Source organism: Motacilla alba, chromosome 2 (genome assembly GCF_015832195.1).
Source record: "Motacilla alba alba isolate MOTALB_02 chromosome 2, Motacilla_alba_V1.0_pri, whole genome shotgun sequence".
Classification (NCBI taxonomy): domain Eukaryota; kingdom Metazoa; phylum Chordata; class Aves; order Passeriformes; family Motacillidae; genus Motacilla; species Motacilla alba.
The window spans coordinates 73,546,628-73,571,548 of NC_052017.1; the positions used below are offsets into that span (position 1 = coordinate 73,546,628).

Consider the following 24,921-nt stretch of genomic DNA (forward strand, 5'->3'; position numbering starts at 1 on the left):
GTTACATACATCATTTTCTTATATCTCTGTCAGGTTGTCTGAACTTATATTTCACAAACAGGAGTAAAAGGAAGGACTGAAAATTATTCTGTTAATAAGTATGGCAAGCACACACAGTAAGTGAATTTTAGTGTAGTGTTGCCTTGTGTTTGATTTTGTACCATCAAATAATGATTAACTTGTAGGTGAGGTAAAAAGCATCTGTTACGTGACACAAAGCTATAGAAAATGTGCAAATCTGTAATGATAGAAATTTAAGCCATCCAGTTGACAATTCTTGTAATTTTCTGTGTTTTTTTAGCAGTAGTCTTTCTTCATGGGGAGTGGGAAAGGTGTTAAAATGTTTTTCTAAAAACTGTATTTTCTCATCATCAGTCTTGAATGCAGAGATATTTGTGTGTTGTCCCTCCAATGTATGTATAGTTATATGTATATGTATTTATACAAGCACATACACATAAACATATACAAATCTGAGAGATCCTATCAATTCCTTTGGAGATGATGTGAGTGTTCCAGGGCTGAGAAAAGTATCTCATGCTACTACTAGACACACATTTGAAATACTATATTATTGGGATGTCTGTGATGTCCATTTGTCTTTCCCATAGTTGATTACTCATAACACTCTAAACTGTTAAGTGTACTGGACATTTTCACGGGAACTAAAAAAATATCTCATACTTCTTGAAAATGAGCCTCAGTTGATTTCTTCCCTGCAGTTTTTCATAAGAAGAACCTGCTTATATACTCTTCTGCTGGAATACATCAGGTAAAGCTTCAGGGAAAAGGAATGGATCTAGAAGAAGTCTTTATTAGTTCCACAGTCACAAACACCTGGTCACATTTGACTTTCCTACTTTGAAAAACTTTCTGTAGGTGAACTTCTGTAACCAGTGAAAAATGGATTGTGCTCAAATCATACTTCACTTTGTTTTAAATTATGGTGCTATATTCCTCAGATCAAATTCTAAAACCCTTTGTTTTCATTGATCTTATAGGTCATGGCATAGCATGGTTGCAGAATACATAGGGTCAAGGACAGTATACCGGCATTGCACATAAAAATATTCTTTTCACCCTTGGATATAAAACGTAAGAAGGCAGTAAGTATTTTTAAGTTTAATTCAAAGACTATCTCTCTATGAACAAATAAGCTATTTTGTAACAAAGGACTGCTGTATGAACCAGCTTAGCCCTTGACAGCTTATAAAGCCCAATCCACAGAAAGCAGTAGCCAACAGCAATAGAGGCAATAGAAATCTCAAGTTACAGAGCCTTTTGCTGTGAACTGAAGATAAGAATACCAGCATGACAAAATGTGCTAGACCAGGCACTGATGAAAGTGTCTGAAAACTTTGGAAAAATTTCCACTACTTTTCAGGTCAGTCATTGGTTTTCTTTCTTTTGTTCTCAGATGGATATGTATCCATTCTTAACACAGCTAGGTTACGAAAGTAATCAACCATGCAGCAAAGAGCCTGTCACTTGTCAGATGTGAAGTCCTAAGAGAAACAAAACCCAGGCTGTAAATGTTGCAGGCCTTTCTTCTACAATCTTAATTCCAGGCTCCCTTAAATTCTTTTTTCCTGTTGTTACTTTCCCTCCTTACTTATCAAATCAATAAATTGGCTTGTACATTTAATAAAGTGGTTTAAGGAGTACCTACCTATTTCTGCTAACCTGAACCTGATTAAATAAGCTGTCTGGTCTATAATGCAGAAGATTCTTTTCTCCTTTCAAACACCTCTTCCTGTATGCTCAGAATAGAAGGCCAAAAAGGGTTCTTTTTAACAACTTAGCTTTCTTTAAATCTTTTCTTCTCTGATACATATTTACCATACATTTTTGGGTTAGGGTTTTTTGTTTGTTTGTTTGTTTTTGTTCTTGTTTTTGTTTTTGTTTTTTTTATAGCTGACATGGTTTTGTGCTTTTATTATTTATAAACCAATGTATTTACTAAATCTGTGTTAGATGGATCTGAAATCTATTTCTCTTACTCTAGCAAATAATTTTGTGCCATGTGGCTACATCTAACACAGAAATTAAAAATATTTAGAGTTCAGAAGAATTACCATTGACCTAGAGAGATAAATACCTTTTTAAGTACCGTGTATGACTCATTACTGTGTTGTATATTCAGCTATGACAGTATGCCATAACACAGTCATTAAGTGAAAAAGGAAGAAAATAATTTTTTACTACTTATTAAATAAAAAACATCAAGGTAAAAATACAAGATTGTTATAGGAAAAAGTTCAATATTCCATTTATCCATTAATTTTAAAATATATTTTTTATCACTTCAGGACACTTTATTCCAGAGGAAGTAGGATATTGAGACAAGGATATTCTACAAAAATGGCTTTACACATGCCTACTTTTTGGAATAAAGTAAAGCAAATTGTTCTTCTTGTGTCTGATTGCTAGTAAAAGCATGAGAAAGAAGACTTTAGGAGACTGAGATTTCTGATCTGGAAATACTCGACCTTATGAGCATGCTTGGGTTTCTTGGTGAAGAACGAGTTGCGAAGCTCCCAGACAAGAAGTGTACTTGCTCTACTACTTTGTGCATTTTTATTTTTGAAGAAACACTAGATCTGGGTGAAAACCACAAAGCATGATGACCAAAAAGTGTTTATTCTGAGTATTAAATTGCCTGAATTCAGGCATACTGACAAACTGTTCCCATATGAACCTTAATACAATAAAAATCTTGTCATTTAAGAATTAATAAAGTTGCAGTTAATATTAGGATGCCTATTTGATATAATTTTCTCAACCTGGAAAAGCAGAAATAGAAACACTGAAACACTTAAATTGTAGTTAAATAAAAAAAAAATTAAAAATTAAGGTCAAACTCAATAGAAAAAATCTGGTCCAAATATTTGTTATTGCTTGATGCCTAGGTTCTGGCAGCCTTGGTTAGGGATATTTCAGACAGAAACTACTGGATGTCTTTAAGAACACACCTCAAGTTCTACATCACATTTTAGTTTCTACCAGTCTGGTCTTGTTCAATCACTCTAAAAGTGAACACATAGTAAATAACTTGTTATTTGTCTGTCTGTTCTTCATGACACCAACAAATCTGCAGGCTGGGAAAAAAGAAATCATCCCATGGCAGTCCTGTGATATGCATGTTCTTTGATTTAAATATAATTCTGAGCTTTAGCTTATGGATGTAAAGAAGGCTGGAAGATTGCCTAAGCAGTTTAAAGTTCATGAGGCAAGGACTTCAGTTGTAATTTTTTTTTTTTGTTTAATAACCCCAAACTTGTCAATATTTAGATAGAAGAGTATGGTTAAAGACTGTCTGCATTTAGACTTAATTTAATATTTTCTTAAAAATGGTGTTGAACAGCTGCCAAGGGATTCTCCCACTGAGAAATGTCACAAAACAACTGTGTTAATTTGTTTCTAAAACCCATTTTATCTTTTGTGTCCTACAATAAATTTATCCAGTTGTACTCTTGCTTGCAAATCATTTATCACTGCAAAAATAATTTCTCTGTGCAGCCTGGAAATTGAGACAATCACATTACCTTTTTTTTTTTTAAATTACCTATATTTTGAAATACTGATATGAACAAGCTATATTTTATCTGCATCTCCACTGTGGTCAAGGTATAGGTTGTCAGATTTTAGGAAATTATCTAGGGTCTCCAGATAATTTCCTTTATTAACAAAACCAAGCTGGGGACTCTTTAAAAATATAACTGGACTTGTAACAATGTAATTTTTTTTTTCCAGAAAATAACATATGAGAGAAGATAAGAATTGTCATGCTGGGATGAGTCAGTCCACCCATTACAGCACTAGCATACAACCAAGAATATCTGTTCTCGTGTGTTTTACAGGAACATGGAAAAATACTGTGTTTAAAGAAATGTCATGAGGAAGGAAATACACTCTGAAGGGTAAGAAGACCTAATGAAAACCTTCTGTGATTTTTTCACGTATTTGATAGATTAAAAGGGGATTAATATTTCTGAAGGTTTTAAAGTTGTATTCTAGTCAGCAGCACTCCAGCTGAGAATAAAGCATGTGCTAATGAACTGCATAGGTTGTAAACCAACAGTTGTTGGATTGGCACCCCATTAACAGAGATATGTCATAATCACTTTCACTTCAGTCTTGAAGAAATTGGTGAAAAAATTGACTTTGTTAATATATGTCTCAATTACTTTAATGAGAGAAAGGGTCATTAGCTGTTACACACATTTTAAGGCCTATTAGGTACCTTTCCTTAGTTGTCTAATCCTCTGAAAAACGTAACGTTCCTATATTCCTTACTAGCACACTTTGTGTTGCAGACAAAAAAAAAATCTTAATTCTTAGATTAGTGAGAAACACCAGCTGTATTCTTTAGAAAATCTAAGTATCTGCATATCCAAATGCAGATATATATATATATATATATATATATATACCTCCATATAGATGTACACAGTGAAATTTAATCCTATTTTTGATTCAATTGGGAGTCATAGAAATGTGGAACAGAAAGAGATCATGAGAGGCTGTGATGTATATATGATCCTGGTTTTAGCTGAAATAATTTTTGTCTTAGTAGTGAGTACAGTACTGTGTTTTGGATTTACTATTAGAATAATGGTGATAACACGGTGCTGTTTTTGCTGTTGCTAAGTAGTGCTTACTAGAACTTAAAATAACTTTTCAGTTATTTCATGTTGCGCCAGTGAGGAGTTGCATAAAAAGCTGTGAGGAAGCATGGCAAGGTCACCTGACCTGAACTGACTAAAGAGATACTCCACACCATAGAATGCCATGCTCACTTTATAAATTGGGGTTGAATGGATCAGGAGCTGCATGGAGATAGGCTGAACATTGGTCATTGGGTAGTGGTATTGTGCATCACTTCTTTCTCTCAGGTGTTATTCTGTAGAATCAAAGAATAAATTGGTATGAAAAGAACCTTAAAGATCATCTAGTTCCAACACCCCAGTCATGGGCAGGGGCAGTTTCCACTAGACCAGGTTGTTAAAGTCCACTCCAGCCTTGAATACTTTCAGGGATAATCCATCCAAAACTTCTCTGGGCAACCTGTTCTAGTATCTCACCACCCCCACAGTAAAGAATGCCTTCCTCATTCCTAACCTAAACCCACTCTTTTTCAATTTAAAGCCATCACCCCTTGTCCTATCACTACACACCTGCAAAAAGTCCTTCTCCAGACATTTTTTAAATTCCATTTAGCTACTGGAAAGCTCCTATAAGGTGTCCCCAGACTTCCTGTCTCTAGTCTGGTAAACCCAAACTCTTTCAAGCTCAGTTCATGGGAGAGAAGGCTGCTATTAATCCCTTCATCTCCCAGCCTGTACTTCTGCTTGGGAGAACCCCAACATAGGCACATCACCTTGCACTTGCCCCTGCTGAACTGCACAAGATTCATATAGCCCCATCTCTTAAGCCTGACAAGGTCCCTCTGGATGGCATCCCTTCCCTCCAGCATGTTGACTGCACCACACAGCTTGGTGTTGGCAAACTTGCTGAGGGTGCACTGTCTGTGATAAATATGTTAACCAGTGCTGGTCCCATGACCAACCCCTGAGGAACACCACTCATCACTGATCTCCACTTGGACATAGAGCCACATGACCACAACATGTTGAATGCAACCATCCAGCCAAATCCTTAACCACCAAGTAGTCAACCCATCAAATCCATGTCTCAACACTTTAGAGAAAAGGATGTCATGCAGCGCAGTGTCAAATACTTTGCCCAAGTTCTGGTAGATGACATCTGTTGCTCTTCTCGCATTCATCATTGCTGTAACCTCATCACAGGTGGAAAAGAAATTTGTCAGGCAAGATTTGCTGTTAGGGAAGACATAATGGTTGTCACCAATCATCTCCGTATTTTCTGTGTGTCCTAACATAGTTTCCAGAAGCATTTTCTCCATGATCTTGTTGGGCACCAAGGCTGGCAGATCTGTAATTCCCTGGATCTTCTCTATTTCCCTTTTTAAAACTAGGCATTATATTTCCCCCTTTTCAGTCACTGGAAACTGCCCCAGTCTGCCATGTCTGCTCAAATATGGTGGCTGGTGGCTTAGTCATTTCTTTAGCCAGCTGCCTCAGGATCTTTGGATGTATCTTATCAAGTCACATGGACCTGTATACCTTCAGGTTCCTGGGATAGTTTTGTACCTGATCTCCCACAACAGCAGATGATTCTTCATTCTCCCATTCCCTCTTTTTCATTACAATTATCAATACTTTTATAAAGTAGTAGTAGTAGTAGTAGTAGTAGTAGTAGTAGTAGTAGTAGTAGTAGTAATACTAGTAATATCATTAGTATTTTGTTTAAGTTATTAAACTCTTTTTATCTCAACTCATGAGGTTTACTTTTTTTTTCTTTCTCTCATTCTCCTCCCCACCAGGGGGAAGGTGGGCAGTGGAGCGAATGACAGACTGACTGGTACAGAGTTGCAGGTTGGGATTAAGCCATGAAAATTATCAACTTCCATAACATATTTTTCTTACTTGTTTTAAAATTTCCAGTGATGGAGATACTATAATCTTTCAAGGCATTTCATCAAAGAGTGTAATTATATTTACCATTAGTCTTTTTCCCTCCTGATTAGGACATTAACCTGCATTATTCCCTTTCAAATCCATTATTTTCACTCTATTGACAGTGAACATGGAGAACAGATTATACCCTTTTGCTTTACAGCTGTCTTTTATGTATTTAGAGATTTAACATTTCTCTTCCAACTTCTCTAGATAGACTACATCAGTTCTCAGTTGGAATGTCTGATCAATCTCATTGTTTTCTTCAAACTCCTTACAACTCATCTGCATATTTAAAATATTTATGGTCTGAAATTTTACCACAGTCACATGAGTGGCAAACCATACAGACATGGTTTTCTCATGAATTGTGTTTCTATTGCAGGAAAAAACATAACTATAAATTTTCCAGAAGTATAAATTAAGCAGTTTGGTTCATACCTCCTGTCAGAGACTGAAGTGTTATGGTTTATTGCTTAAACATTTTTATGTAGGACTTTTGCCTATTATGGCAAACTTGTTTAGCAAAATTTGCATGGAACACCACTGTATACTGGATGCGTCCTCTGGGCTGAGGCCCCCAACTGTGAGTTAAAACACCTAAGGCTATTCCAGATAAGAAAATGTGACACTATTATTTTTAGCATATCCACTCTGCAAAGTAATTGATAAGACTGGGAGGACACTTCCACAGGAGAATCAAGCCCAGCACCTTTGGGGTCGAGGCCATAGGTCCAGACTTTTCTGCTGCCAGGCTTGCACAGACGCCCAGACCAAAGCGGGGAGGAGGTCAGCCTTGGGTGTGTGGAGCAACCTCTGGTCAGAGGCAGTGAACACCCATCCTCCATAACATGAACTGGCTCAGCTGTGAAATTGCCCCCCCCACCCTGGGAAAGCCACATCCACAGGGCATGCACATGAAGGGGCAGCAGAGGAGGTATCACAATCCATAAAAGGCCCCTGAAGTTCCCCCACATTCATTCCTGAGGCCTTGCACCAGAACACTGCACATGATGCAACCTGACCCACAGTGTTGCAAGAGACAGCGACAAACTTGCCCTCCCTATGAGAGCACCAGGATATTCCCACCCGGCTCAAATGTATATTAATCCTTTGGATTCTACACTTTTCTGTGGGGGAAAAAGGAGACCGGGTGGAGGGGAAGTACAAGACATTGTTGGGACCCATGGAGTAGTGATATGTTTTCTCTTAATATCTCTCTGTCAATCTTCTTGTCCATCTGCCTCCCACATCCCTTTTCTATTTCTTTCTTTCTCTTTCTTTTTCCTTACCTTTTTTACTGTTGAATAAAACATATACTTTAAAATAAAATATATCAATTTCTTGGTATCAACATTTAACCTCGTTTGGTTTTAATTATGTTTTAGGGAATATTTTGAATATTTTGAACCTTTGAATATTTGTAATCCACAGAGAGCTCACTTGCTCTTCTGTGATTAGAGCGGATCATAACTCCTCCTTAGCTCTTGATTTCCTTTCTTTTTTCCCCCTCATTTCCCAGTTCTGGAATTTTCTACATTTACAATGAGCTCCTCTTCTTCTTGTTACAAAAAGACAACACAAAGTGAGTTGAAGCTTCTGGATGAAAGATGGATTCTTGTAATATGTCACTGAATGAGCAAGTAAAAGTACAACGTTAAGCGGCAGAAGGATGGATGAGTAGAAAGAATATCAAGGATGTGAATTTGTTTTCCTTTGTTGCCAGGATCATTATGGAGCCTGGAGCTGACTCCCTCCCTCTGGAGCACTAATTTCATGCTCATCCCTTAGTTGGTGATGCCTTGCCCTTACTCAAGACAGAGTAGATTAGATATATTCTTTACTATAACATGTAAACCTGATCAAGCAGAAATTTCCCTGTCCATGGCTGGGGGGTTGGAGCTAGGTCCCTTCCGACTTCAACTATTCTATGATTCTTTGATTCCACTTCTGCTTCATTTGTAAACTTCACTGCTCTCTAATTAACTAATACATCAGGTTCTTACCTGTATGATTTTTTGTGAAGCCTTTTGAGCTTGTCTCAGCTTTTCACTTGTCTGTTTGGTTCTCCTGGGTCATGCCACTGATAACTCCCTTAAGGGAGCTGATTCTCTGCTTAAATTACTTGGGGAGGAAATCAGTGGGGTAAATCAACATATCCAACTCTTTCATAAGTGAAACCAGCTGTTCATTCCCTTCTTTTCACTCCTACATCAAGTAGATACCAAATTATTTTTGCAATGTTTATTTATTTTGTGGGGTTTACTCCTGGTGAGGGCAGCATAGAGGAAGAAAGAGGAGCAGGGTCTCGACTGTAATCATGGTTTTGCTGTAGTAACAGTATTCTGTATGCCAGTTTGTGTAACTTAGCTAGAAAAGCTTAGAAACATGCCAAAGTGCTTCATCTGCTAACTAGACAAACTGAATAGCTGCTGATAAAGCTGTATTGGGTGACTTATTTAATTTTAAAGCAAGCCATCTAACAGGATTTACATATTCCCCTTCTGGTAGCTGAGATAATCTGACTTCTGAATGAGGGTGAGAAGCTTATGCATATGAATAAGAAACATTTGTTTATTTAAAGAGTGATTGACAGAGGGTCAAAAGATAGATCTGATGTGATTTAGATCATCTGCTGTTTTCCAACATCATCTAAAGAGATGTCTCAGATTGTCCGAAGGTCTGTGATACTAAAACTGTAAGGACATCAGATTTGATTATAAAAATATTGCAACAGCATGAAATAGTAACATTTCCTTGCATCTTTAGATGCTCAGAAGCACTTAATAACTCTTATGATTAACTTTAATAGAACATTGCTGACAAAAATTATGAAGGGATGTGCTTGTGAGTGCATGTGTAGACAGCATAGATGTAAAAACATCTCACAAAAAACTTTTGGTGAAATATCATGGGGAGTAAAAGAGAATGGGAGCTTTTACAAAGACCAGCAGTTTTGCAGCCATGATATTTTTTTTTCTTTCAAGTTACTCAGAAAGATCCCCAGAGCTGGCTCAAGACCTCTTTCACCAACACAGAAAAAAATTACACTTTGCAGCTCTATAGGTGAGAATCTGAGAATCTGGAGCAGGAATACAAAGCCACAGGGAATCTGTGGTGAGCTCAGATGCTTGCTCTTGCTCCTGCTGCCTGGCAGATGGGAAAATGTGAGGAACAACTGCTCCCACACCAGCAGCTGCCACCGTTGCCTGCTCACTTTCCAGAACTCTGGCATAGATAAATCTTGTACTGTGGTCATGGACATCATTCATATATCCATTTTGCCTATGCCAACAGCCACTTTTTTTTCCTATGCATTTGCGCTACATATCTATTTTCTGCAAAGAGTTCTAACTGGCATATGCATGCTCTTAAAAAGAACCACATTGGATCATGCCACCATGAAGTACTGTTTTGTTCTTTAAGATTTTTAATATGAGATTTTTAATGCAAATTGTTATTAACTCAAATGGCTTTCTATTAGTCTTTTCAGTTTGTATCGGCTGTGTATTCTGTTTTTGAAGCTGAATGAAGAATAAATGAACAAAGGTTTTAGTTCCATTTGTTCCCCGAAAAAAAAAAATTTAGAATGAATAAAGGTACACTTTGTGTTTTGCTTCAGTAAACTGATAAATTTAAATACAGTTCTACTCTACCAAGACCTATTCAAGTCTGCAAGCACTGAATATTTCTGTGCACTGAAGGTTTGTTCTTGAGGAAATTCTGATTAGAATTTGAGTTTCTTCCACAAAATGAATTTCTTATATTTTAGATCCTTTTCAGTCACATTTCACATTTACCATTAACTCAAATCCCTTTTAGCAGCTGTCATGTCCATTGCATTTTAGAACACTTTAGTCAGTACAAATGGTACTACTGACATTAAACATTTCCAAAGACTTTTCCAATATGTAGGTACATCTCCACGATAGAATTGTTATCTCTTTTAGTAGTCTTTGGAATCTTCCCACTGAGTTTGATCTATCAGTCATTGCTTTACTATCTTCTTCTCTGGCCATGCTTAATTCAGCTTAGAACCAGTTGAATATGACTTTTCTCTAGCAAAAATCGGTTCTTCCTTGAACCTGGTTTTCATAAATAAGGTTTCAGAATAGTCACCAGGAGGTGTGTTTGATCAAAACCCCAGAACTTTCTGCATTCTGGCTCTTAATTGCATGTATTGTTAGAAAGCTATTTCATATTAATAGGCTGCTTTTGCTACTTGCAGGAAAGAGGAACACCTGCTGTTAAAATTCTGGTTAACTGTTTCTTAACCCATCATTGTCAGTTTAATTTCCATTTTTTTTCTGCACATTCCCTTCCGTTTTTAAGGAACTGTACATACATATCTACAGATGTATAAAATGTAGATATATTTTTTTTAAATGTAGTATATATATATAATTTACCTTGTAGACCTGTTTTTTTCTCCCAGAAATTTGACTTGGAGAGAAGAATAGAAAAAAAAATATACATAATATATATATAATGCATTTCTAAGACTGATTGACTTTTTCAAATATTTTAAGCTGGGCATGACATTCAAAGTACTATGGAATTATTCAAACAATAACATATTTCTCCCATGTTTTAATAAGTTTTAATACTTTTAAAAGTACAACTACTAATCAAAGAATTTAACATTTCTATTGCCTTTCAAAGAACTACTTAGTAAAAATAACATGGACAGTCAGAATAGAATGTTAGTAATCTTGAAATTATGCCATCTCATCTGGCAGTACTGGGTGATATCACTTCTGAATGTTTATTTTCATAAGAAATTAGATATTTAAGAATGCTGGACAATGAATTTGTGGACATTCAAGTGTACTGGAAAGAAGAAAGTGTAAGAGTTTATCAGTTAGACAAAACAGAAAAAGGGAAATATATATTTCAAAATATTTCTTACATTTATCAGAGAAACATATTGGAGAAAACATTATTTGAGGTTTACCTGTCTCTAAATTTTACTGTTTCCTTTCCTCTTTTTGTTTTCCAATAGCTTTTTGCTTCCAACTCTGCACTTTCCTTCACCAAAAGAACGGCATCCTTTCTTTTTGTTTGTTTGTTTGTTTGTTTGTTTTGTTGTCGGGTTTTTTGGTTTTTTGTTTTTTTTTTTTTGCTAGGGATTAATGCTGTTAGTATTCTCCAGTTGGGAGAGGTCTTCATTTTCTGTCATTTGCTTGAGTCAATAATTTTGTCTGTTTTCTGTGACCTCATTATAAACCATAACTAACCATGACATCTTTATGCTATGGCAAGAAGAGTAGAACAGGTCCCTCTGAAACTAATATTGATTTTGTTCTTTATTTTCTTTCTTCAGTATAGACAGAGTATCAATGTCATAATCATTATTTGGGGACATGATAAAATGAAAGCTAATAAAGCTTTGCCCATAGTTTTCTAGGAAGAAAAAGCTTCAATCATTTGGCATATATATATTTCTCTCTCTTGTCACATGCAGATTTGTTTTTAGATATTCTGGGATTCAGATGTAGAGTTCCTACATCAAAGTGAAGTAAGTCTTAACTATGAGCAGAATGATTAAAATTTTTTGCAGAAAAGAATATTAGTTTATCATTAAATGAATATAATAAAATCAGAAAAAACTAGAGGATGAACCACTGGTTTTCCAAGAATTTAAAAGTACGAAAAAACATCTTTCAATCCAAATAACCACTGTTAAACTGAAAACAAGTTAGAGTAATTTTATAAGACAAAAGAGGAAGAATTACCTTCCAAACAGTCATAGAACAAATCCCCAAACAACTAAAAATAGATCAAACAAATAAAAAAATACCTCAAAGCCGAATATCTGGTATATGTAGTTTCTATAATTTTTCCTTTACCTTGGTCTAATATATAGCCAATATATTTGGCCTCTCCCACTATAAATAACACTTTATAATGTATTGCTTTCATCAAAGGACATTTCAGCTGGAAAGCTAGATGCAAATAAGGAAAAAACAGAAATAGAATATTTAATTTCTTTTTTTTTCTTTTTTTTTTTTTGTCCTGGTACAAAATTATGTTTTTTTTTCTTAAGGAGAACAAGATTAAAGTCCATCATAAGCCTAAACAGAAGTTTGACTTTCTCCAGAGAAGACACCTAAAATTTCCTTTCTGCTGTCTAAGATTAGACATATACTAATATGTCTCCTTTAAATGTGTCCATGGGATTAAATGGAAAGATGATGCAAGAAAACTTGCATTAAAAGTCTAAATTTTTCAAGTTTTAAGTTATGTAACAGTTTTCTTACCTTTCTCTGAAAACCTAAAAAAAAATATAGTTGAAGTAAACCACTGTTAACCTAAAACAAACAAGCAAAAAGACTTACAGTTAAGCTGTAAGCAACAGTAAATTTATCAGCAACAATTTTAAAATATTGCACAAGAATTTTACTCTATTGTCTGCTTTACTTTTCTAAAAATTAAATAGTCACACATTGAAATATAATTTTAATAGTGAGATTATTTATCTAGAGAAGTGATAAATGTTTGCATTTTCTTCAGATGAATTCTTCATTATTTTGAAGCCAATGTTTTCCCTCTTCTGAGGAAAGAAAACTTACTGCAGCTTTCTAAGGTTCCCCAGGTCCACAGTTCTGAGTGGTCAGCAGGCCACTTCACCCTTTTGCCACAGTAGGTCTCTGGCAGAGTAAGTCCAGCATTTGCCAAATATGAAGTGTGTTACTGAGCAGCATTCCCACAACATTCCCATTGCTGTAGTGCTCTTTATCATTGATACATAAAATGATGAAACTGTGTCTATTTAAGTAAAGCTCTTTGTAACCACAGTAGTGCTATAGGCTCAACTGGGTCTGTTCACCAACTGTATGAATAAACAAAACAAAAGCTTTGCCAGATTGCAGTATGAACAGTGATATAGACCACCTTTGCCAAAGAAAGCAATGAAGAATTTCCTGGGACCAGCTTGCAAGTCCTATGACATGCAAGTGACAAAGTATATAAATCACAGGGTCTATTTAATGGCAGTGGTGGAAATCATGCAAATGAGATCTTTCCTTTAAAAAAGACACTGAGAAAACTATCCAAAAAACCCTGATTCAAAAACTACCGTTCTAGTGATAAGATGATGTCTGACAAAGTGCAGAAATGTAGAATGCACTGTAAAAAAAACCACCATCAACATAATGCTAAAAAATACTTTTTGCTAATTCTTTCCTATTTGATTCTCAAAAATAGTAAGCACACAAAAAATCCTGGAAGTAGATGCTAGTATGGTTCACCAAAGAGAATTAATTGCAGATCAGTGGCGCAAGATCATTTTTTGGGGGACCATTTGCTGGGCAGCCATCAGTACAGGACATAATATTCAGGATTTGATTTATTATGAGATTGCAATGGCCTTAAACTCTGCCCAGCAATGACAGCCAACTTATTTTTTACACAAACACAAGCTGTGACCAGTGTTTTTATTATCAAGCAATTTGTAGGTATAAAACTATTACATAAAGGAACTGCTTCCGTTCGTGTGGTTTATTCAGTTACTTTTATGCTTTTCATTTTGACATCAGTTAGAAGTACTGAAAGCAGCCTGTCACAGTTCAGATGACAGTTAACAATGGTAAAACAGTTAAGCTGCCTCAAGCTGACTCTTTTGAGATCCAGACTGTCCTTGATGTTCATGTGTAGTGGTTTGCTACCACTGAAAAAGCTGATGGATGATTTGTGGTAGCTGGCATTACAGTGCATTGAATTATTTTCTCTTGCTGTGGCTGACTCTGAAGAGTTTTATACTCTTGAAGTGCTACACTAAAGTGAAGGGAAACATTATTAATCATTAAAAATGCCTTGCATTTTAAGATACATACAGAGTGGAAAAACACTGGGATTGATCAAATAATTTATACTCAATCAACCAGTAAAAAATCTAGTGTTTTGAGGTTTTTTTCTTTCTTCCTTGTTATGTGTCCATAAAAAGGCTGCAAATTCTTTGAATGTGTATGTGATAATCATGGATAAATATTTGCTCAAATCTGTCTGGAATAGAAGTCACACTATTTTGCAAGTGTTTGGTGTACACTGCTAAATAAAAATTATGCTAGGATCTCAGTAACTGATCACAAGCCAGGTTCTTTTTCTGTTCTTCAGCTGAAGGACTGTGTTGCTTTTAAGGGAATAGGAAACTTGGAAATACTGAGATTTTCAGTCACTGCTTCCTAAGTAATTATTTCTTTTATAACATTTGCTGCTGAGATTGCTATCTCAGAATCTGAGATGAATTTAAGTTTTGTCTAGTTTTGAAAAAAAAAAACCCTGAAACTAGACAAGAAACATGAGAGCAGAGATGTTTGAAGTTTTGAGAGAAAAATTAAAACACTTGTAATAATTACAGTTTAAAGATTATTCTCTTCCAATCTGAAGCACACTTATATTTAAAAATAGGAGACTGTTCTATCTGAGCAGATGGAATCATAGAGTTAAAGAAGTCCCGGACTTTTTCAGAAACAGAAGGTGTTTTTTTTTTTTTTTCCCACTGCACTTGATGCTGTATGGAACAGCTCTTTTATGTTGAGTAGAAGTTTAAATTTGACACTTTTTAGTTAGAGAGAATGGGCCACGACTGAATTATATCACCAAATCCAGTTGTGATTTATCTTTGTTCAAGAGCAGTATTATATTTGTAACAAGATATTACACTCACTAGCTACATTCACTGTTTTGCACTAAGGAAAGAAGAAGAGAGAGTGACCTAGATCTATGGATTGATACAATGGGCAAAACATTGTTTCATGTCAGTAGGGCCCAACATACAGAATCAGAAGCTCTAAGTCCATTGAACTACAGCACCAAGTCTGAAAAATGTTCATATGTTTCTCTTTCTATTCCCCTGAGAAAAACAAAATATGTCTTAAGTGAGCCAAAATTAAACTAGTTGCAGTTCTATTAACATTTCAAACAAGGGAGCACTAATTAAATCAGTGAAAACTTATAGGCTTCCCATAGTCTTGTAACACAGGAAGAGGCATAAAGAAGAAAAACCAGAATATTACAGGATATTTGTCTACCTCTTTTAGAGTCTTATCTAATGCCAAGAAAAGTCACAAAGGATTCATTCTTTTCAATGTATACTGGTATTTCCAGTTGAAAGGTAGATCTAGATAGTGGACAAAAATCTCTGTGCAGAACATAATACCATGTATTTTCTTGCAAAAAGTGCTAACAGCAACCTGTGCTCATAGTGCTATCCAGGCGGAACAAATGTGTTAGTGTGTTAATGACTTACACAGAGCATGATAAATACAGAAGAAGCTGCAAACAAAAAAATCCTTTTATGATCCTATTCCCTGGCAATGTAGAGCAGGCATGGCAGGCAGTCATCTTGTACTTGATTTACTGAATTAAGCCATTAGTAGTTCTCAATGCTTCAAATGCAGATGTATGTGTGTACATTTGTATTATCAGTCCCAAATAACATTTGTAGTTTTTGTAAGGGTGTATGACTGATTTTATCCTACAAATGCGCTTATTATTAGCTGACATAAAAGGATTGAAAACCTTACCAAAGCCAAAGTACATCTTGCACAAATTAAAAACAAAGAGCTAAACGATTTATTTCAAATCAGTATTTGAGTATGCATTTCTCCAGTTTTATCTAACCACCTTGAAAACATTTTGTGTAGTCTTAACAAAATAGGATTCCAAACGCCAAGACAAAATTCAACTATTGGTTTTAAAATGTCATTAAAATCCAATTCTTGAACATCATGATTACACAGTGGCAGAGAGACAGGTGGATGGCAAATACAGAAATTGTATCTCAGTATACCTCGCCATGTAACTGTAAAGTCACAGGAGAAGAAGGAATATTTTTTTAGCAGTTATACTAGATGTTGCTTCGATGTAGGATTTCTCTGCATACTGAAGTAGAGTATGCTTTGGGATATTTGTTAAGGTCCTTGGTCAATTCTGAAAGCATGGATTTAAAGAATAGTGGGAAGATTAGGAGTACTTTTCCTAAGAAATACAAATTCTTTTTTCTGAATTCATTTGTGCTTTTTTTTTTTTTTTTCCTTTCAGTCTTAAGCTCTGAATTTGAGCTTCTTAAGATGTTTTTTAGCTTAACACTTATGCTACTATATAGGATTCTCTGTTCCTTTGTGTCATCCAGTATCAAAACTAATCGTAGGGGAAAGGAATCTGGAGAAGGACAAGAGAAGTTGTTATTTATTTGGCAGGCTCATTATGTAATGAGCATTTTCCACTGAAGGAAATAAAAACTAGAGGAGCTGATGCTTCTGAGAGAAACACCAGATGTCTCCTCAAATTCTTTCATATATATTGACTGAGCCGACAGCACTCACAGAGTAGTCTACAAGCTGGATGTAGATTTCTCACACAGGGACTGCCCCTTTTTTCCCCTTTTCAGTAAGTTGAACTAATATACTCCAAATCATCAGCAATATTTGCTACTGTCAACATGGAAGGCACCAAAATGCACCAGATTTACCCAAGATATCGCACCTGGATTTTAAATAAATGTTCCAGTTTCCACTAAGTTTTCCTAACAGAATAAATAAACACAAATAATTAAAAAATAGTGCTAAACAATAGAATACTACTCTATTGGAACAAATTTCTTTTGTGTCTGTTTTATAAAAATATATATATTTCTGGGATATGTATATATTTTTAGCATAATAAAATAGTTTTACATGGCTTGACTATACACAAACTTCTGAGAGCATTGTCTCTTTTAGAAATCACTATTCACCTCAATTTCACAGATGTGAATCAATATATGTCCTAGATATCCTTGTACAAAAACTATTCATCTATAGTGATAAAATAACATTTAGGTTGTAGATGCTAACAAATTTTATACTTTTAATGATAAAGTGTATCAGTAAAATTATGTTATTTGATTAGCAGTGCTTATGTCCTCTTTTGTGGAGTTACCTACTTTAATATATAAGGTGATTCAAAACTTTGATGTGCATATGTAGGGTTTAATTGTATGGGGAATCTTCTAAATAAAAATAAATTCACTTCCAAAGTATTTAGTTTTTACAATCCAATTAATTTTGATAGAAATCAGCTGTGCTAAGGACATCTGAAGACTTGGATTTTTTTTCCTTTTTATTTAAATATTTTAAGATAAATGGACATTGAAAATAAACCACAATATTTTTTTCAGTGTTCATAAACAAGTCACCTTCTGCTCACCTATTCTTGTCTAGTGACAAAATTGCTATAATGTGTGCATCAACACAATAAAGGAGTACCAGAGGAAGAAATTGGTCTGTAAATCTCATTAATTCCATGATTAGCACAAAGAGAAATTATCCACATGCTTAAGCACAACATTATTCTCTTACAGAAGGACGGGAAGGGTGAGCTGCTGTTTGGTATGCAGTATGTTAAATCTATTTCAGTAAACCAAGTGTGCAACATTAGTCAAAATTTCTTTTGTGGAAAAGAGCTACAGTATGCTGACATTACTCAGCTTTTATCTTGTTCACCTCACAGACATTGACACACAAAGAATCCCATCTTCCATCTCTTTGTTATTTAAAAATAATAATAAAAGTTATTATTCCGGCGATAACTCAAGTTCTTTCTTGGAAAATATAATTTGAAATGGGCATATATTTATGGTATCAGAAAAATATCAGTATGTCCAGTGGTCTCAAACCTCCTTTGTATTGTTTCTAGAGCATTTATTAGAAAAGAGTATGAGTGTTAGAGGCATGAATCCTTGAAAATAGAGCTTTAATCAAAATGGAGGTGTGCAGTCTAAATTGCCTGTATTTTGATATTGGTTTTAAAATATCTTTAAAGGGTTTTTGTCTTATGTTTTGTTTATTTAAACTTCTGCAATTTCAGAGACCCTTGAGCCAATGTTCCAGGGAATGCATAAACCTCAGCAAAATGTTTCCTGAGCTAATTGTCTGGTGGTCAAAGAGTATTTGGTTGGTCTATGCACAAGATGTCCACAGAGCTGCTCTTAAACCTATTGTTTTCGTAACTGAGTAAGAAAGTGAGAATGTATTAAGAAAATAAGAACGCTTATGGGCAAAAGCCAACAATAGCGATTGCTAAATTTTTCCTAGTTGCTATACCAGCAGAAATGGGCCACAACTTCAGCCCAAGTACTGGACAGAACTTGATACAGATTTCTTCTCAGGGGCAGTGAGGCAGTGCAGCTTTGCATCTGTATCTTCAGATAGCAACTCATCAGGCATTCCAGGAGCAGACAACTCTGCTGGGAATGACTGCTACAGTTGTTAAAGGCAGAACTCCCAGATGGCCATACGAAGCCCAGGGAAATCATGGCAGTGGTATTTTGATTGGTGATGGCAATGCCCTTGTCCGAGTTGCAGTGGCTGGGGTTACCTGAAGGGAAGTGCCATGGAAACACGCATGTCAGCTGAGGAAACAGCTGCACCAACATGGTAGCAGGATACAAGGTAGAGCTCTGACAGCTACCAAAGTTTTGACGTGTACGATTTTCGGGGAATGGAGTACTGAGTAGGTGGAAAATTCAGCTATGCTTCGCTTCTTAGCACCCACTACAGCGGCAATAGCAACAGCTTGACTGTGGATCTGACAAAGTTGCAAAACTTGTTCACTGTTACATGTTTTTTAAAAGAAAACTGTCCACTTACTGTTGATAAAGGGTGTTTGAGTGCTGGGATTAGTATAAAGCAGATCCAGTGTGAATGAGCTGCGACTGTCACTAAGCATTTGAGGGAAAAAAGTGTGTCTGATGAAGAATTTCTAGATATTTTGGACTGTAAGAGGAAAAGTACTTATAGTATACTTCTGTAAGGAACCTGAATTAAACAGGAGGGTAGAAGCGTTTGGGACTTCAAGCTAATTACAGCAATAAACAAATAAGAAGCTGAGAATCTTCCCTCTAACACTGATACCTAAAGAATGAATACCCGAAGAAAAATTCTTACATGAAAGCTTTTTGTCTTACCTTTCTTCCCACTCACCTTCTTCACACTAAACATGTCTGTGATTTTGCTTGCAAACTACATTACATCTACATTCATTTGTTACTAGAGAAATGCTTTTATTTTAATGTAGAAGACTTTAATTCCCACAGAGAGGAATTCTTTAACAAGAATTAGGCAATGTGCTATGCCAGCATAGGCCATGACACTGATAGCAAAGTTGTCCTGATGGACTTACTATTGCTTTGAATTCTTGTTTGCTACAGAATAGAAGATTGATAAAGTGAAATAACCTCTTACTTAGGAATGGAAGTAACATGTGGGGAAGTGATGAAAAATCCTTTTAAGAGAAGGAGGAAGTTGAGGTTTTACAGTGAAATATACATATATAGAAGTCAAGCTTTTTAAGAAACTGTAATGGACTTTGATCTTAGGAACTAAAGTGGAGGGATAACAGATCTCAGTGGGAAACAGGGCACCAGAGGCAATCAGACACAAGTGCAAGAAGATTAGGAGCTATGGAATAAATTTCAAAACAGATATTCAGAATTTTTGCAAAAAATAGAAAGTTAAAAGTTACATAAACTACCCATAGGTACTTATGAACCTGAACTTGATAAAGGGTGCAAATTCCTTGGGAAAAATAGGTATTTGTATTAATTCACTAGCTGCTGGTATTATATATGTTATATAACATATGTTGTGTGTTATTATATAACACATGGGAAACAGGCAGGACATTAACAAAGAGAATCTCACCAAACTGTAAGTTAGTGAAGATATTCAAGTCTCACACTTTGCTCTGTAGTGTTGTGTATGCACAAGACTAGACTGGCAGAGCAGAAAATGGATCTGGATTTCAGGAAGAATGCTTCAAGAAACTTGATTCCCCGTGGAACACAAATTTTTTAAGGACAGAAGTGAAACACTTCTTATATCTAGGACTGATAATTTGTTCTTAGTCCTGTATGGGTTTTGTCAATATAAGAGATTAAACTGTGTCTAATTGCTACAGAAAAAGCTTAATTAAACATTCAACTAATTTTGGTTGGTTGGTTGGTTGGTTTTGGTTTTGGTTTTGGTTTTGGTTTTTGCCGGACTACACATCCCATCATCAATGATTTCAAGGCAGTGTTCACATGGGTATGGAACTTTAAATGAAATAAATGTTAATTAGGATGAAGGTATGATTTGACGGAAGATCTTCTCTCTCAAAAGAGTACCTGATAGCTTGAGAACAGCCAGGGCTGTGATTCAGGTGAAACCCTTTTCTAACAGCAGAAAAGTAAGGTGCAGAAAAAAAGGACAGTAGTCAGTACAAGTAAGACAATGGTCTTCTAATTTTGGATGTTTCTTTCAATTTCCAGGTCCCCTTTGGATAACACCGTTACACACAGCATAAGGAAGCTGACACAGGTGCCAATCTCATGGAATCCTCTGGATCAGGGGTATTACTGATACATAAAACTTCAGAACAGGCACGTACTTTCAGTCAGTGTTTCTAAAAATTTTGACTACAAAATGTTAATTGATTTTACCAGAAACAGGAAATCAGGCATCTCTTTAGCTACAGGTTAAAATGAAAAAAAAATTAAATAAACAAGAAAAATGCTTTATAAAATGGATAAGCCATAACCAGTTACCAACTATTAGGTTAATTTAAAAAAATACTTATTTTTAGTAATAGTTAATGAGATCTTACAACTTGGTGTTTTCATCCACTTATCTCTTAGAGATTTATGCCTCCTCAGCTATAGCCAGAGCACACGAAGATTTCAACTGGCATTTGGGATACATGAGACGTGAGAGCTTGAGGGAGAAAATTACAAGTATAGCAGAAATAAAAACTGCTCAGGTCAATCATATGCAGCAAACTTCCAAACATGGTGGAGTAAAAAAACTTTTTTAGATAAAATTCTAGCAGTCTTATTATTGTGTCTGAACAGTTGAATAGAAAACCAGCATCAATCTCCAGTGCAGAAATATGGGCCCTCTTTGGAAAAAAAAAGAGACATCTAATAAATTCTACCCGTCCAACAACTGCTCAGCTGAATGTCAGAGAATCTCCAGTAAGTTCATATCTCTCTTGCACTAGGGAGCCCAGGCCCAGTATTCCAGATGTGTATCACCAGGGATGAGCAGAGGGGAAGGAACACATCCCTTGGCCTGCTGACAACACTCCTCCCTGTGCAGACTGGGATGTGGTTGGTTTTCTTTGCTACAAGTATGCATTGCTTGTTGATGCTAGTTTGGAATCTAATAGGACCCCAAGGTCTCTCTCTGCCCAGCTGGTTTCCAGATGGCTGTCCCCCGTGCTTACTGGTGCCTAGGTTATTCTTTCTCAGATGAGGAGGATGTTGAAATGGATATACCCATGCATGTACTCATGGAAAGACTAAATTGATTAAATTCTTGCACACTACCTGACAAAAATCCTGTGTACAGTAAAATGTGGTCATACATTAAAAAATAGATTTCATCCTATAAGGAAACATATAAATAATCTCACTACTGTTGTGATTTAATAAAGAAAAAAGAAAAAAAAAACAAGGAAAAAAAATAAAAAGAAATAAAAAAGCAAGCAAAACAAAGACCCTGACTGCTATTCATTTAATCTGAAGTTTATTTGTGAAATTTGTTTATTTTTCAGCCAAACCCAGTAATTCCTGGAGTGATTATAAGCTCACTAAATGCCCTGCCACTAATGGGTTGACTTCAATAAATGAGATAGGATGGCAGTATTAAATCCTTTGGGGAACCCAGCAATTAAGCCAGTATATGCAATTTACTAGACCAAAGTACTTCATCCAAATCCTATCAGTAAAAAGCATTTCCCCCTTTTCACTAAAGACTTCTAGATGATCCTCTTGAATTCTAAAAGTGTCCCAACATCTCATTTTTCCCTGCAAATCTGGGTCACCTAACCTGCAGTGCTTTATTGAAGTTTAGGATGTAGAGTGCTTTCTAGACTTCCCTAAGTAACTTTTCCAGCAGTAAGTTTTATAATATGCCATGCACACTACAACATCTTAGAGCATTAGCTTAAAAAAATATGACAACAATTCAGCTTCATATTTTTTTCTCCATGTGCATTTTTTACACCAAAACTCATATAACTAGATAATTCCACTGCCATAGCTGTTAAATTTACCTTTTTTACTCTAATAGATGATTTTTTTTTTCACTCTAGACGGTATGTGGACATAGAGAAGTCTTGAACTGGTAGGAGATAGAATTCTTTGACGACTATAAAAGTGTTATGAATTAAATAATGTGACAATCAGCAGTCTTCTAATTCATTTCTGGTTTTTTTTTAATCATTATTTATTGGCTTGGCCCATATTGTCTATCTGGAAAAGGGTCACAAAAAAACATGGTGCAGAGAAAAGTAAAAAAAAGTGATGCTTCAAAATGTATCAGTTTGTGATTGGAGTGCCTCTGTCAAGTCTGTCAAAGACTCTATTAACATGGAATTGTAATTCTGTTAAAATATCAGCAAGTTTAAATATACTGTAAATGCATGTGCTTCACCTCATATAGTGTTGGAATGAATTTCCTCCTATTTTTCTGTTACACTGTATAAAATAATGATAATTAGGATGTTGCACAATGTGCTAATGTTGGGAATCCAGATTGTATTTTTTAATTATTTAAAAAGCAGCAATGGATTTAGGCCAGGACTCAGCATCTCTTTGACTTTAGCAAAACCTGGAATAAGCCAAATCAAGTGGATATAACTAACGTTTACAAGTGGTGACAATTCACACCACATTTAACTTATTTTTCCTAGTTATTTTAATGTGACAGATAGCAAAGGAGGCTTAACTGTGGCTTTTATAACAGCTTTCCTATTATTCAGGCTTCCTGGGCTTGGATAGCAGTTTATTCCAGACCAGTCCAGCTTCCTTTGCTTGATCATGCAGCAAAGTCGTAATAATCCTATTGGTAACATTACAGGCTGTTGCTATGGAAATTAATGTATTATCTCAGAAAAATGACAGATGGGTTGAAGAGGGAACAAGCCCATACTTAAACACTGATCCTTACATGACTAACTAATCCCTAAACGGATGTCACTTAGAGAACAGCTAATTTCAAAGACTTTACTGGAACCATGTGACTAAGAGAAATGGCAGAGGACAGAGGCTATGCTAAGCATTTTGCTTCAAAATAGTTGTATTATCTCTCTTTCATTTCTACTTATTTGTATTGCTTTTCTCTTAACATGTTCCAGACAACCTGTAGTAGATCAGGAACCATCAGGAGATAGTAGGAAATAGCAGCATTGTGTGTGCAGCTAAATAATAATAGCTTCTTCTCATCTCCCCCTCTGTGAGTGAATTATGTCATTAAAAAAAGAAGACAAGGCAGCATCAATGCAGTAGTTATCATTCGCTGATACAATTCAAGTTAAAAAAAACCCCAGAAATTAAAGAAAGGCAATGTGCCATTATTCTGCCATCGCACAAAGGGACATTGTGCATATTTTAAGTCTTTAATAATTGAAGCTTATTCTTCCTCTTATTTTAAACAGAAACGTTTGGGCTTTTTGCCCATAGCAGTGTAAATTGGGCTAAATTATGGAGAGTGCAGCATGTAGCAAGTGGAATTTGCAGAAGAAGACCAAAGCAAGAGTGTAGGTTACAAACTCCTCTGGGACACGTATGCTAACAGCAAACTGGATCAGGGTAGTAGAATGAAAGTACATGGACTTTTAAAGGAGAAATGGATGACTAGGGTATGAAAAATTTATTTAAGACTGACAAGTGATTGCTGCTTTTTATTTAATATAGATTTTTTTTGAGAAAACAGAAAGAAAAAATACAACACTAGGATTTTTTTCCCTCTTAAACAATACTAAATGTCATTATTTTGATGTTTTCTTCAGAATAATTTCATTGCATTTTATGAATCACATAACAATACATTCTTCCTTGGTAGTGATATTTTTATGTTTCTGGCTATGAGTAAGTATGTTGCAACAACTGTCAAAAATATACCATTGTTAAATACTTAAAGAAAAGAAAGATCTGACTGTGCTGCTGGCAAAATACTGAGTATTAAAATTATCTTGTCATAATGCTCTGGGTAGCAGCAAGAATAACTAGATATGAAAATGTATAAATCAGTCATATCAAGAGATAACACATCATTTCAGAATTATAACAAAATATGTTTCAAAACAGGGATTTAATTTAAAATCTCCAGGACTCAAAGCCAAGACTTCAAATATGTCATAATTTTGTTCACAAAAAAAAGTAATAATTTCTTAAGGAAAAGTTATTATTTGAATTACTCAGAGAAAAAAATGCTAGTTATGAAAATTAGATGTATATTTTATAGATCATATACTTTCATATAATAACACCTGCAGTGACCCTCTCTTTGACTTAAAATTCAATAAAAGAAGGCCAGCAAATCCTCCCATAACCCACACTCCAGAGAAAAGCTGAGTA

At 35.4% G+C, this 24,921-nt stretch overlaps 1 long non-coding RNA gene across 2 annotated transcripts in view; it reads left to right on the plus strand.

Moving 5' to 3' along the window:
- LOC119697936 overlaps positions 1 to 21,011 on the plus strand; it is an 80,453-nt gene extending 59,442 nt beyond the window's left edge. The window contains exons 3-5 of one of the 2 annotated variants that reach the window (XR_005256005.1): positions 1,002 to 1,106; positions 3,754 to 3,920; positions 20,833 to 21,011. This is a non-coding gene — a long non-coding RNA (uncharacterized LOC119697936). The remainder of the gene's footprint in view (positions 1 to 1,001; positions 1,107 to 3,753; positions 3,921 to 20,832) is intronic. The other variant, XR_005256006.1, reaches the window with a different exon arrangement.
- The last annotated feature ends 3,910 nt before the right edge of the window (positions 21,012 to 24,921 follow it).